The 15317-nt window shown below is 42.8% G+C and overlaps 1 protein-coding gene across 3 annotated transcripts in view; it reads left to right on the top strand.

The window, feature by feature from the left end:
• Window positions 1-15317, top strand: part of LOC143767994 (uncharacterized) — a 688384-nt gene that overhangs the window by 472968 nt on the left and 200099 nt on the right. The gene's annotated exons all lie outside the window — the stretch shown is intronic.

The following is a 15317-nucleotide window of genomic DNA, read 5'->3' as shown; positions in this document are numbered from 1 at the left end:
TATATCATTTCAGTTCATTATCTCTCCCCCACTACATCGGGTTTAATTTCCTCCATGTGTATTTGGCTGCAGGCTTCTTAATCTATGCTATTCACTATGTGTATATGCTTGGCCACATATTATAATTATCTATTTTGATATTTCAGCCGCTGGATTTCTCTGCTAATGCACATATGTAACTATAAGAAGGTGAATTGCATTAGAGAGATGCTGTATATAATTCTAGTATATGAGAATTGCTCTTTCTATTGTGTACCCCCCGTGAGGGATTGATTTACTATAGCTGCTACTGTGAAACCACTTTGGGATCACACATTTTGCACTGTCGGCACTTTATATATATTTCCATTATCTAGTGTTATACATTGATCCGGTACGATATTTTTGAACCCTTAGACTACATGCAGTATTGTATTATCTACTGAGAGATACTAATCCGATATTGTCTTCTTTGCTATATGTGTAGTTTTAATACAATATGAAGTGGCTGGTATATTAGTCCTGCGAATATCTTCACCTGTATGTGGTACTAGGTTGTTGTCTTTTTTCCTTTTCATTCCATCCTTAATATATAATTGTCATTGTTGTTTGAACATATTTTTAGAATAAATTTTTCAATACATTTTCTAGTATTTTAGTAGGGCTCTTGTCCATTTCTTTTTTGGTTTTTGCAATTTTTTGGTTTATTTTTGTTCATTCTGCCTAACAAAAATTGGAGTAAAAAGCGATCAAAAAATGTCATGTCAAAGCCAGTCTCAGATATGGCTTTTTCTTTGCCACTCTGCCCTGAAGGCCAGCATCCCGGAGTCGCTTCTTTGCTGTAGACGTTGACACTGGCGTTTTGCGTGTACTATTTAATGAAGCTGTAACAAGGAGAGAAAAAAAAAAGAACTGTGAGGTCCAATGTATAGACGAATAAAAAACAATAAATGTATATAGTACAAAAAGACGTTGTTTATTAATAAAGACAAAAAAAGGAAGCCAAAGGTGGTAACATGATAATGACAACACGAAGTGTATATCTGCCCGTTGTAAGATAGCACTCACTAACGGGTAGGGGAATACTCGCTTGGCCCGGGATTCAAGCACGATTTTCTCACATAATTCAGACCATACGGTTTATTTAAACGTCATAAACCGCTCCGTAAACCAGGTTGCACATCACCGGCTTACACATAGTCCATTACTTCATCACATTTGGCTTTACAAAGCATTCATTACTCAAGCCTGTATCTCTCCAGCCACGGGTGACTGCACAGTTCATATAGCAGATACACTTCTCTTACAGTATATTACCACCCCCTTGTCCCGGGTTACCTTCCAGGAGCTTCGCTCCTCACGCTAACTCCTTGTCAGTCCTGTCTTTCTGGGGTAACGGCCTTACCGGGTTCACCAACTTGTCTGGCCGGCACACCTCAGTCAGTCATATCAAGTGAGGCTTACAGCGCAGAAGACCTCCTCCTCTGCGACACATACCGGCCATTCACCACAATGCCGGACACTGTCTCACTATCCCCATTACGCCTCCATGCGTGTCCTGCGGAGCACATACAGCGCCCCCTAGCTGTAACAGAGGTCACTGCATCACACCGTGGACCACAACAGACCAGAGGAACAACCCATGTATAACTGACAACAATGATTGTATGACACAATGATACGGAAAAAGTACAAATAAAAAATAAAATAAAAAACTGAAAAAAGCGTATAATAAATAGAAAATAAAAAAATGGTGTTAGATGCGCGGTATAAATAGAATAGGTAATTTCTGTGCACAGGTAACGGAGCAGGTATATTGTAGCAAGAAAATAGTAACTGGTGATTAACACTGAATCATGTAACCTGCAAAAGATGTTACATGATTCACGTCGGGGCGCGTTCCTTCTCGCACCAACATGACCACACAGGTAATTACTCTCCACGCCATTATTCAGTCTTACTAAGCAATTCAGGGCTTCTTTGCCTAGGTGCTGCATTGCTGCTACGGTTCTCATTCACACAGCACCTAGGCTTTCTGCTGCAATCTTGGATATCTGAGATTTCTTGCATTGTTGCATTTTTCCAGGCTATTACTTATATTATATTCTCAGTCTTTCTGCGGTTCTATGGATATCCTTTTGCCCATATGCACATGCACTTTATTGCCACTTTGCTTTTTATTCATGTAGTTTACCTTTTTTATACTTTGAGGTACATGCCATGACCATATTCCATCTTATATACATATATACTCGAGTATAAGCCGACCCACCTAATTTTGCAACAAAAAACTGGGAAAACTTATTGACACGAGTATAAGACTAGGGTGGAAAATGCAGCAGCTACTGGTAAATTTCAAAAATTAAAAATCGATACCAATAAAAGTAAAATTAATTGAGACATCAGTAGGTTAAGTGTTTTTGAATATCCATATTGAATCAGGAGCCCCATATAATGCTCCATACAGTTGATTATGGCCCCATAAGATGCTCCAGATAATGCTCCATGCAGTTCTTTATGGCCCCATAGATGCCCCATATAATGCTCCATGCAGTTCATTATGGCCCAAAAAGATGCTCCATATAATGCTCCATGCAGTTCATTATGGCCCTATAGATGCTCCATATAACAATGTGCCCCATATAATGCTCCATGCAGTTCATTATGGCCCCATAAGATGCTCCATATAACAATGTGCCCCATATAATGCTCCATGCAGTTCATTATGGCCCCATAAGATGCTCCATATAACAATGTGCTCCATATAATGCTCCATGCAGTTCATTATGGCCCCATAAGATGCTCCATATAACAATGTGCCACATGTAATGCTCCATACAGTTCATTATGGCCCCATAAGATGCTCCATATAACAATGTGCCACATATAATGCTCCATACAGTTCATTATGGCCCCATAGATGCCCCATATAACAATGTGCCACATATAATGCTCCATACAGTTCATTATGGCCCCATAGATGCCCCATATAACAATGTGCCCCTTATAATGCTCCATGCAGTTCATTATGGCCCCATAGATGCTCCATATAACAATGTGCCAGATATAATGCTCCATACAGTTCATTATGGCCCCATAAGATGCTCCATATAACATTGTGCCACATGTAATGCTGCTGCACTAAAAAAAAAAAATAAAAAATGACATACTCGCCTCTCTTGCATCCCGCTGCTCTTCAGCGTCCTGGACGTCTCTCCTCCACACTGACTGTTCAGGCAGAGGGCGGAGCGCACACTAATACGTCATCGTGCCCTCTGACCTGAACCTTCACTGCAGAGGACGCGGAAGACGGAGCGTCGGTGGAACGAGAGAAGGTAAATATGAAATACTCACCTGCTCCCGGTGCGGTCCCTACATGTCCCACGGTCTCCGGGCGTGGCAGCTTCTTCCTGTAGTGAGCGGTCACATGGTACCTCTTATCACAGTAATGAATATGCGGCTCCACCCCTATGGGAGTGGATTCTATATTCATTACTTTAATGAGCGGTGCCCGGAGACTGTGGGACATGCAGGGACCGCGTCAGGAGCGCCGGGAGCAGGTGAGTATTTGACAGTCGTCGCTCCTCCTCACCCGCCGATCATGACTCGAGTATAAGCCGAGAGGGGCACTTTCAGCCCATTTTTTTGGGCTGAAAATCTCGGCTCATACTCGAGTATATACAGTACATTTTCAACTGACACATTTAGTTTTCTTTATTATCTAGCGCTAGTTGTTTACATCTTTTGCAGGTTACATGATTCAGTGTTAATCACCATTTACTATTTTCTTGCTACAATATACCTGCTACGTTACCTGTGCACAGAAGTTATTCTATTTATACAGCGCATCTAACACCATTTTTTTTATTTTCTATTAATTATACTTTTTTTTTCTTTTTTTTTTCATTTTTTATTTTTTCCGTATCATTGTGTCATACAATCATTGTTGTCAGTTATACATGGGTTGTTCCTCTGGTCTGTTGTGGTCCACCACGGGCAGACATACACTTCGTGTAGTCATTTGTTATGACCCCAATGGCGAGGGTCTCAGAGATAACAGCAAGTCTGCGAAGTACAAAAATCCAGCTCATAGGGCAGTGGTAACTGGGTTGACCATATATCTACTCCTAACGCCAACACTAGAAGTAGCCGGGGAACATGCCTGCGTTGGTCGCTAGATGTCTCGCGCCAGCCGGAGGACTAACTACCCCTAGAAGAGGAAAACAAAGACCTCTCTTGCCTCCAGAGAATAGACCCCAAAAGTAGGATACAAGCCCCCCACAAATAATAACGGTGAGGTAAGAGGAAATGACAAACACAGAGATGAACTAGGTTTAGCAAAGAGAGGCCCGCTTACTAATAGCAGAATGTAGTAAGATAACTTATATGGTCAACAAAAACCCTAACAAAAATCCACACTGGAGATTCAAGAACCCCCGAACCGTCTAACGGCCCGGGGGGAGAACTCCAGCCTCCCTAGAGCTTCCAGCAAGGAAAGGATACAGATTATGAACAAGCTGGACAAAAATGCAAACAAAAACAAATAGCAAAAAGCAAGAAAGCGGACTTAGCTTAATCAAACAGGAACCAGGATCAGTAGACAAGAGCACTACAGATTAGCTCTGATATCAACGTTGCCAGGCATTGAACTGAAGGTCCAGGGAGCTTATATAGCAACACCCCTGACCTAACGACCCAGGTGAGCGTACAAGGGATGAATGACATACCCAGAGTCAAATCACTAGTAACCACTAGAGGGAGCCAAAAGGTAAATTCACAACAGTACCCCCCCCTTAGTGAGGGGTCACCGAACCCTCACCAAGACCACCAGGGCGATCAGGATGAGCGGCGTGAAAGGCACGAACTAAATCGGCCGCATGCACATCAGAGGCGACCACCCAGGAATTATCCTCCTGACCATAGCCCTTCCACTTGACCAGGTACTGAAGCCTCCGCCTGGAGAGACGAGAATCTAAGATCTTCTCCACCACGTACTCCAACTCGCCCTCAACCAACACCGGAGCAGGAGGCTCAGCAGAAGGAACCACAGGCACAACGTACCGCCGCAACAAGGACCTATGAAATACGTTGTGAATGGCAAACGACACCGGAAGATCCAGGCGAAAGGATACAGGATTAAGGATCTCCAATATCTTGTAAGGACCAATGAATCGAGGCTTAAATTTGGGAGAGGAGACCTTCATAGGAACAAATCGAGAAGACAGCCATACCAAATCCCCAACACGAAGTCGGGGACCCACACCGCGGCGGCGGTTGGCAAAACGCTGAGCCTTCTCCTGTGACAACTTCAAGTTGTCCACCACATGATTCCAGATCCGTTGCAACCTATCCACCACAGAATCCACTCCAGGACAGTCAGAAGGCTCCACATGTCCCGAGGAAAAACGAGGATGAAAACCGGAGTTGCAGAAAAATGGCGAAACCAAGGTGGCAGAACTAGCCCGATTATTAAGGGCAAATTCAGCCAACGGCAAGAAGGTCACCCAATCATCTTGATCAGAAGAGACAAAACACCTCAAATACGCCTCCAGAGTCTGATTAGTTCGTTCCGTTTGTCCGTTAGTCTGTGGATGAAAAGCGGACGAAAACGACAAATCAATGCCCATTCTACCACAAAAGGATCGCCAGAACCTGGAAACAAACTGGGATCCTCTGTCCGACACAATATTCTCAGGAATGCCGTGCAAACGAACCACGTTCTGGAAGAACACAGGAACCAGATCAGAAGAGGAAGGCAGCTTAGGCAAAGGAACCAGATGGACCATCTTGGAGAAACGATCACATATCACCCAGATGACAGACATGCCCTTAGACACCGGAAGATCCGACATGAAATCCATAGAGATGTGTGTCCAAGGTCTCTTCGGGACAGGCAAGGGCAAGAGCAACCCGCTGGCACGAGAACAGCAAGGCTTAGCTCGAGCACAAGTACCACAGGACTGTACAAATGACCGCACATCCCTTGACAAGGAAGGCCACCAAAAGGACCTGGCCACCAGATCTCTGGTGCCAAAAATTCCCGGGTGCCCTGCCAACACCGAGGAATGAACCTCGGAAATGACTCTGCTGGTCCATTTAGCAGGCACAAACAATCTGTCAGGTGGACAAGAGTCAGGCCTACCAGCCTGAAATCTCTGCAACACACGTCGCAGATCTGGAGAAATAGCTGACAAGATAACTCCTTCCTTAAGAATACCCACAGGTTCAGCGACTCCAGGAGCATCAGGCACAAAGCTCCTAGACAGAGCATCGGCCTTCACATTCTTAGAACCTGGTAAATACGAGACCACAAAGTCAAAACGGGAGAAAAACAATGACCAGCGGGCCTGTCTAGGATTCAGGCGTTTAGCAGACTCGAGGTACATCAGATTTTTGTGATCAGTCAAGACCACCACACGATGCTTAGCACCCTCGAGCCAATGACGCCACTCCTCAAATGCCCACTTCATGGCCAACAACTCCCGATTGCCCACATCATAATTTCGCTCTGCCGGCGAAAACTTCCTAGAGAAAAAGGCACAAGGTCTCATAGTAGAGCAACCAGGGCCTCTCTGCGACAAAACGGCCCCTGCCCCAATCTCCGAAGCATCCACCTCAACCTGAAAGGGAAGTGAGACGTCAGCCTGGCACAAAACAGGCGCCGAAGTAAACCGGCGTTTCAACTCCTGGAAAGCCTCCACGGCAGCAGGAGCCCAGTTAGCTACATCAGAGCCTTTCTTGGTCATATCCGTCAGCGGTTTAACAACGCTAGAGAAATTTGCGATAAAACGACGGTAGAAGTTAGCAAAACCCAAGAACTTCTGAAGACTCTTAACTGACGAGGGTTGAGTCCAATCATGAATAGCTCGGACCTTGACTGGATCCATCTCCACAGCAGAAGGGGAAAAAATTAACCCCAAAAAGGGAACGTTCTGTACACCAAAGAGACACTTTGAGCCTTTTACAAACAAAGAATTTTCACGCAGAATCTCAAAAACCATCCTGACCTGCTCCACATGCGAGTCCCAATCATCAGAAAAAAAACAGAATATCATCCAGATAAACAATCAAAAATTTATCCAGATACTTCCGGAAAATGTCATGCATGAAGGACTGAAAAACTGAAGGTGCATTAGAGAGCCCAAATGGCATCACCAAGTACTCAAAATGACCTTCGGGCGTATTGAATGCGGTTTTCCATTCATCGCCCTGCCTAATGCGCACAAGGTTGTACGCACCACGAAGGTCTATCTTGGTGAACCACTTGGCACCTTTAATCCGGGCAAACAAATCTGACAACAGCGGCAAAGGATACTGAAATTTGACAGTGATCTTATTTAAAAGCCGATAGTCAATACAAGGCCTCAAAGATCCGTCCTTTTTGGCCACAAAAAAGAATCCCGCACCAAGAGGGGAAGAAGAAGGACGGATATGCCCCTTCTCAAGAGACTCCTTGATATATGAACGCATCGCGGTATGTTCAGGTACCGACAGATTAAACAGTCTCCCCTTAGGAAACTTACTGCCAGGAATCAAATCTATTGCACAGTCACATTCCCTATGAGGAGGCAGTGCACTGGACTTAGACTCGCTGAAGACATCCTGATAATCAGACAAATACGCCGGAACTTCCGAAGGCGTAGAAGAAGCAATAGACAAGGGCAGGGAATCTCCATGAATTCCATGGCAGCCCCAACTTGACACTGACATAGCCTTCCAGTCCAAGACTGGATTATGGGTCTGTAACCATGGCAAACCCAAAACAACCAAATCATGCATTTTATGCAGAACAAGAAAACGTATTACTTCCCGATGTTCGGGAGTCATGCACATGGTAACCTGTGTCCAAAACTGCGGTTTATTTTTTGCCAATGGAGTAGAGTCAATACCCCTAAGAGGGATAGGATTTTCCAATGGCTCAAGCACAAATCCGCAGCGCTTGGCAAATGACAGATCCATAAGGCTCAGGGCCGCACCTGAGTCCACAAACGCCATGACAGGATACGATGACAGTGAGCAAATCAAAGTTACAGATAGAATAAATTTAGGTTGCAAATTACCAATGGCGACCGGACTAACAACCTTAGTAAGACGTTTAGAGCATGCTGAGATAACATGTGTAGAATCACCACAGTAGTAACACAAGCCATTCTGGCGTCTATGAATTTTCCGCTCATTTCTAGTCAGGATTCTATCACATTGCATTAAATCAGGTGCCTGTTCAGACAACACCAAGAGAGGATTTGCGGTTTTGCACTCCCGCAACCGTCGATTTGAATAGCCAGGGCCATGGAATCATTCAGACCTGTGGGAATGGGAAAACCCACCATCACATTCTTAATGGCTTCAGAAAGGCCATTTCTAAAATTTGCAGCCAATGCACACTCGTTCCACTGGGTCAGCACGGACCATTTCCGAAATTTTTGGCAATACACTTCAGCCTCGTCCTGGCCCTGAGACATCGCCAGCAAGGCTTTTTCTGCCTGACTCTCAAGATTGGGTTCCTCATAAAGCAAACCGAGCGCCAGAAAAAACGCATCAATGTCAGCCAATGCCGGATCTCCTGGCGCCAGCGAGAAGGCCCAATCCGGAGGGTCGCCCCGTAAAAAAGAAATAACAATTTTTACTTGCTGAGCGGAGTCTCCAGATGAACAGGGTCTCAGGGACAAAAACAATTTACAATTATTCCTGAAATTTCTAAATTTAAATCGGTCTCCGGAAAACGGTTCAGGAATCGGTATCTTAGGTTCTGACATAGGATTTCTGATAACATAATCTTGTATGCCCTGCACACGAGCAGCAAGCTGGTCCACACTTGTAATCAAGGTCTGGACATTCATGTCTGCAGCAAACACAAGCCACTCAGAGTTAAATGGGAAAAGAAAAAAAAATGAGAGAGAGAAAAAAAAACTCAGAACTTTCTTTCTTATAATCCCGCTTCTGCAATGCATTTAACATTTAATACTGGCCTGGCAAACTGTTATGACCCCAATGGCGAGGGTCTCAGAGATATCAGCAAGTCTGCGAAGTACAAAAATCCAGCTCATAGGGCAGTGGTAACTGGGTTGACCATATATCTACTCCTAACGCCAACACTAGAAGTAGCCGGGGAACATGCCTACGTTGGTCGCTAGATGTCTCGCGCCAGCCGGAGGACTAACTACCCCTAGAAGAGGAAAACAAAGACCTCTCTTGCCTCCAGAGAATAGACCCCAAAAGTAGGATACAAGCCCCCCACAAATAATAACGGTGAGGTAAGAGGAAATGACAAACACAGAGATGAACTAGGTTTAGCAAAGAGAGGCCCGCTTACTTATAGCAGAATGTAGTAAGATAACTTATGTGGTCAACAAAAACCCTAACAAAAATCCACACTGGAGATTCAAGAACCCCCGAACCGTCTAACGGCCCGGGGGGAGAACTCCAGCCTCCCTAGAGCTTCCAGCAAGGAAAGGATACAGATTATGAACAAGCTGGACAAAAATGCAAACAAAAACAAATAGCAAAAAGCAAGAAAGCGGACTTAGCTTAATCAAACAGGAACCAGGATCAGTAGACAAGAGCACTACAGATTAGCTCTGATATCAACGTTGCCAGGCATTGAACTGAAGGTCCAGGGAGCTTATATAGCAACACCCCTGACCTAACGACCCAGGTGAGCGTACAAGGGATGAATGACATACCCAGAGTCAAATCACTAGTAACCACTAGAGGGAGCCAAAAGGTAAATTCACAACAGTCATTATCATGTTTCCACATTTTGCTTCCTTTTTTTGTCTTTATTAATAATCAGCGTCTTTTTGTACTATATACATTTATTGTTTTTGTATTCGTCTATACATTGGACCTCTCAGTTCGGTTTCTTCTCTCCTTGTTGCAATTTGATTTTCGCCGAATGGTCTGCCATTCACTTTACAAGCAGGCATTGGATCATCCATGTTGTGTACTAATATTAGACATTCACCATTTTCACACATGCTAGTTGCTTGCTAAGTGTGTAATCTTTTCTATTTAATGAAGCTGCCAGTTGAGGACCTGTGAGGCATTGATTTCTCAATCTACAGACTCTAATGTACTTGTCTTGTAGTTCAGTTGTGCATCGGGGCCTTCCACTTCTCTTTCTACTCTGGTTAGAGCCTGTTTGTGCTCTCCTCTGAAGGGAGTAGTACACCGTTGTAGGAAATCTTCAGTTTCTTGGCAATTTCTCACATGGAATACCCTTTATTTCTAAGAACAAGAAAAGACTATTGATTTTCACATGAAAGTTCTCTTTTTCTGGCCATTTTGAGAGTTTAATGGAACCAACAAATGTAATGCTCCAGATTCTCAACTAGCTCAGGTCAGGTTTATAGGTTCTCTAATCAGCCAAACTGTTTTCAGCTGTGCTAACATACTTGCACAAGAGTTTTCAAGGGTATTCTAACCATCCATTAGCCTTCTTACACAGAAAGCAAACACAAAATACCATAAGAACACTGGAGTAATGGTTGTTGGAAACAGGCCTCTATACACCTATGAAGATATTGCATTACAAACCAGGTGTTTCCAGCTAGAATAGTTATTTACCACATTAACAATGTATAGAGTGTGTTCCTGATTCATTTAATGTTAGCTTCATTGGAAAAAAACTGTGCTTTTCTTTAAAAAATAAAAACATTTCTAAGTAACCCTAAACTTTTGAATGGTAGTGTATTATTCAGAACTTTAAGATCCATAGGACTGTAGCCAACCTCCCTGGACATGGTCGTAGGAGGAAAATTGATGACAAATCAAAGAGACAGATAATATGAACGGTAACATAAGAGCCCCCAAAAATTTCAAAACAGATTAAAGGTGAACTTCAAGCTCAAGGAACATCCGTGTCCGATCGCACCATCCATCGTTGTATGTATGTAAAGTGAACTTCATGGTAGATGACCATGGAGGACACCATTGTTGAAACGAAATCATAAAAATGTCAGACTAAAATTTGCCAAACTAAATGTTGACATACCACAAAGCTTCTGGAGAATGTTCTATGGACAGATGAGACAAAAATGGAACTTTTTGGCAAGGTACATTAGCTCTATGTTCACAGATGGAAAAATGAAGCATATCAAGTAAAGAATAATGTCCTTACTGTGAAACATGGAGGAGGCTCTGTTATGTTCTGGGGCTGCTTTGCTGCATCAGGCACAGGATGCCTAGAATCTGTGCAGGGTACAATGAAATCTCAAGACTATCAAGGGATTCTAGAGAGAAATGTGCTGCCCAGTGTCAAAAAGCTTGGTCACAGTCGCAGGTCATGGGTCTTGCAACAGGATAATGACCCAAAGCACAGCTAAAAACACACAAGAATGGCTAAGAGGAAAACATTGGACTATTCTGAAGTGGCCTTCAATGAGCCCTTACCTAGATCCTATTGAGCATCTTTGGAAAGAGCTGAACCATGCCGTCTGGAAAAGGCAACCTTCAAAAATGAGACAACTAGATCAGTTTGCTCTTGAGGAGTGGCCAAAATACCTGTCGAGAGGTACAGAAGTCTCATTGACAGTTACAGGAATCGTTTGATTGCAGTGATTGCTAGTGATGAGCTAACATGCTCGCCACTACTCGGTATTCGCCTGAGTATCACTATGCTCGGTGTTCTCGGGATTATTCGGTGGGAGCTCGGGTCTCCGCCCTGCAATTCTGGCACTATTTAGAGCGCCAATGACAATGCAGGGATTGTCTGCCATGTACTGTAATGCTGCAGCCATCTTTGTTATAGCATAACAGTGACTGGCTGGCCGCACAGTGTCATCAGGTCTATAAGAGACGTGGTTCCGCCCTGCTTGCCGCATTCTGCTCCGGACTTAGCTAGTGTAGGGAGAGCTGCTGCTGAGATAGGGTCAGAATCGTCCTTTTAATAGTTAGTATGGGTCTGCTAGTGTTCAGTCCACAGTCCTTTTTAGGGCTAATTCGGGGGTCCAGAGATTGCAGCGCTAGGTAGGCAGGGGAGTCTATGTGCACATATCCACATCAGTGCAAGGCCTGCAGGCACTGTATGTGAGTACATAGCTCTCACTGCATACCTCCAAAAGCTCCATTACTGTCTGCTGCTGCTTATTTAATATATACCTAGCTGCAGTTATCTGTGGCAAATTTTTTTTCGTTTTTTTTTTGCATCTTATACCTGCTCCTTTTATTCTAAAGCAATCCATAGCCCCCTTTTTTCTTCATTTATTTGCTTGGGCACGCTGTAGACTACAGCCAGGTCATTGTAATAGAAGAGCTTGCAAATATAAGAATTAAAATAAAAAAAATTTAGTCCCAGGCATCAGATGTGACTGCACCAAAAAAGCTTTTTTTTCTGTACTATCTAATATTTTGTAGTGTCTTACAATGTTTTGGGCACCATTTTCCTGCCCCAAAAATATGTAGCTGGCCTAAAAATATTTAGCTACAATTCTATGATTTATGCCACACGCATCGCATATCATTGTGCAAAATATCTTGCAATTTTAGTACTCTTTCTTTTGTGTGTCATAGCCAACTTGTTGAAACAATTTTGTTGTGCCCAAAAAAATTAAGGCCACATTTAGATCAGTCTGTTATCTCAGAATGACGGCTGGTGTATCTGTGGTGGAAAAATCTTTAAGTTGCATAATTCTGTCTGCTAGCCTTGTTCTGCTCATTTTTTATTTTTTTCAAAATATAAAATTATACAGTCTTATTTCAAGCTGAGGCCTGGTGTATCTGTGGTGGAAAAATCTTTACTTCGCAGGCATACGTTACATAGTTCTGTCTGCTAGCCTCGTTCTACTAACTTTTTATTATTTTCAAAAATTACCGACAAACAAAATTTATTTATTCAGTCTGTTATCTCAGGCTGAGGCCTGATGTATCTGTGGTTGAAAAATCTTAGCTTCGCAGGCATACATTGCATAGTTCTGTCTGCTAGCCTCGTTCTACTAATTTTTTATGGTTTTCAAAAATTACCAACAAACATAAAAATGTATACAGTCTGTCATCTCAGGCTGAGGCCTGGTGTATCTGTGCTGGAAAAATCTTTGTTTTACAGGCATACACATCACATATAATGTTTCTCCAAATAAATACATTTGTATTGAGCTTTTTAAATAGTTCGGTAATCCATTTAAAATGGGCAAGGGACGGGGAAGTGGACGTGATGCTGATGGTGCATGCAGAGGACGAGGCTGTGGCCAAGCTAAAAGTGGGCCACAACAATACCCACATCTTCTCGCTCAAGCTTCCTGTCCCAGTTTCTAGGGGACCGCCTCACACCACTAGAGCAGTGTGAAACAGTTATTGCAACAAAAAGGAAAAGGGCGTTCCGGCTCCATAAAAAAAAGTTTCTTTATTTATTCCTTAAAATTCCTCCAATTCCATAACTCCTTGCATGCATGCAAATGCTTAGGTACAAGAAATATGCGACGCGTTTCGATCGTGTCAGATCTTAATCAATGCATAATCTCAACAGGCACATACTGATTCTTTTGTATTGTGCTTGGACCAATGCCAAAAGCAGTCCAGGTCACCTGACCAAAGCTGCAGGTCCTGAACAGAAATTCTACCCTTTGCATATACAAATATAAATATAACTATTACTTTGTACAAAACTATGAAGTAAATTTACAAAAGTTAAAATATATACGCATAATACATTTTAGCAATGTTAATACATTATTTTGGTTTTTTAGTTGAGACCTAGCAATTGTCTCAATTCTTTCATATATTGCTCGGACCAATGTCAAAAGCAGTTCAAGTCACCTGACCAGGAGTGCAGGTCCTGTACAGAAATTTATTTATATATAAATATAGATATAACACTTCATTCTGTACAAAAATAACAAACGAATTAACAAATATATAAAAATATAAACACATAATACAATTTAACAATAATGATACATTATTTCATTTTTTCGGTTGAGACCTAATGGATATCTAGTTTGTAAATTATATATCCAGAAAGCCTCTCTGGTGAGAAGCCGTCTTTTAGCATCACCTCCACGCTGCGACATTTTAACATGTTCAATTCCTTGAATCCTCATACTAGATGTGTTTCCTGCGTGATGTATAGCAAAGTGTTTGGCAACTGCTGATATATTGCGATTCCCAGCATTAATACTGGCCACATCTCTCAAATGCTCTGATATTCTCACCTTTAATTTCCTGGTGGTGCATCCTATATAAGACACATTACAGGAGGTACAGTCAATCTTATAGACAACATTATTGGTGTGACAATTAATAAAATCCTTAATAAAATAGGATTTTGTTTCCTCCTTATTTTGAAAGGTATTTTTTGTTACCGCATTACGACAGGTACTACATGCTGTAACACCACTTTTATAAAAACCCTTACAATCTAACCAGGTTTTTGATGTCACTTGAGGAATATGAGAGCTGGGGGATAATGTACTACCAATTGTCGGCGCTCTTCTTGCCACTATATTCAATCCATCTTTTAAGATTTTGGAAAGCACATCATCCTCCTGTAAAATAGGTAATCTTTTTAGGATTATGTTTTTTATGTCCGAAAATTGAGGACTATACTGGAAACAGACATATGGTTTGTTTTTATTTTTTTCTTTACCTTCATTATTTTCTATATTTGTACTAAGAAAATTATCCCTGGATTTACTGCATACTAATTTATGTGCCCTATCCAGGGTCCAATTGGGGTAGTCCCGCTTCTTTAATTTAGCCCTCAAATAATGAAATTCCTCATCTCTATTTCCCCACTACAATTCCTTTTTAACCTGGTATACTCCCCCACCAGGATAGATTTTATCGTATGTCTTGGAGACAAAAGCTTTCCACAACCTGATGGCGGCAGCCGTCCCACGGTACTCGGTCCCCAGTCGCCACTATTTCACCCGGTGTTCCGTACCGGCATTACACCAGCATGTGTCCCACAACATTACCCGTGCCCTCAACAATGCTGTTACTGGGAAAGTCCACCTAACCATGGACACATGGACAAGTGCTTGTAGGCAGGGACGGTACATCTCACTGATGGCACACTGGGTTAACATACTGGAAGCCGAGACCCAGTTGGACCTTGGGATGGAACACATCCTCCCCACGCCGAGGACTGCGGGCCCTACGTCAATCAGGGTTGCCCCCACAGTCTACAGCTCCTGCACCTCCTCCTCTTCCTCCTCCTCCTCTTCTGCCTCCATCTGTGAAATGAACACATCAGTCAGGAGCTGGAAGCACTGCAGCACTGCCTCAGCCAAGCGGCAAAAGGCTGTGCTGAAGCTAATCTGATTAGGTAACAAATCGCACAATTCTGAAGAGTTGTGGACAGTACTGAAAGATCAGTCAGATATTTGGATGACACTGCTCAA

The sequence above is a fragment of the Ranitomeya variabilis genome, chromosome 4 (genome assembly GCF_051348905.1).
Source record: "Ranitomeya variabilis isolate aRanVar5 chromosome 4, aRanVar5.hap1, whole genome shotgun sequence".
NCBI lineage: Eukaryota > Metazoa > Chordata > Amphibia > Anura > Dendrobatidae > Ranitomeya > Ranitomeya variabilis.
Note: the sequence above shows the minus strand (reverse complement) of the source record. Positions and strands in the feature narration are given on the sequence as shown.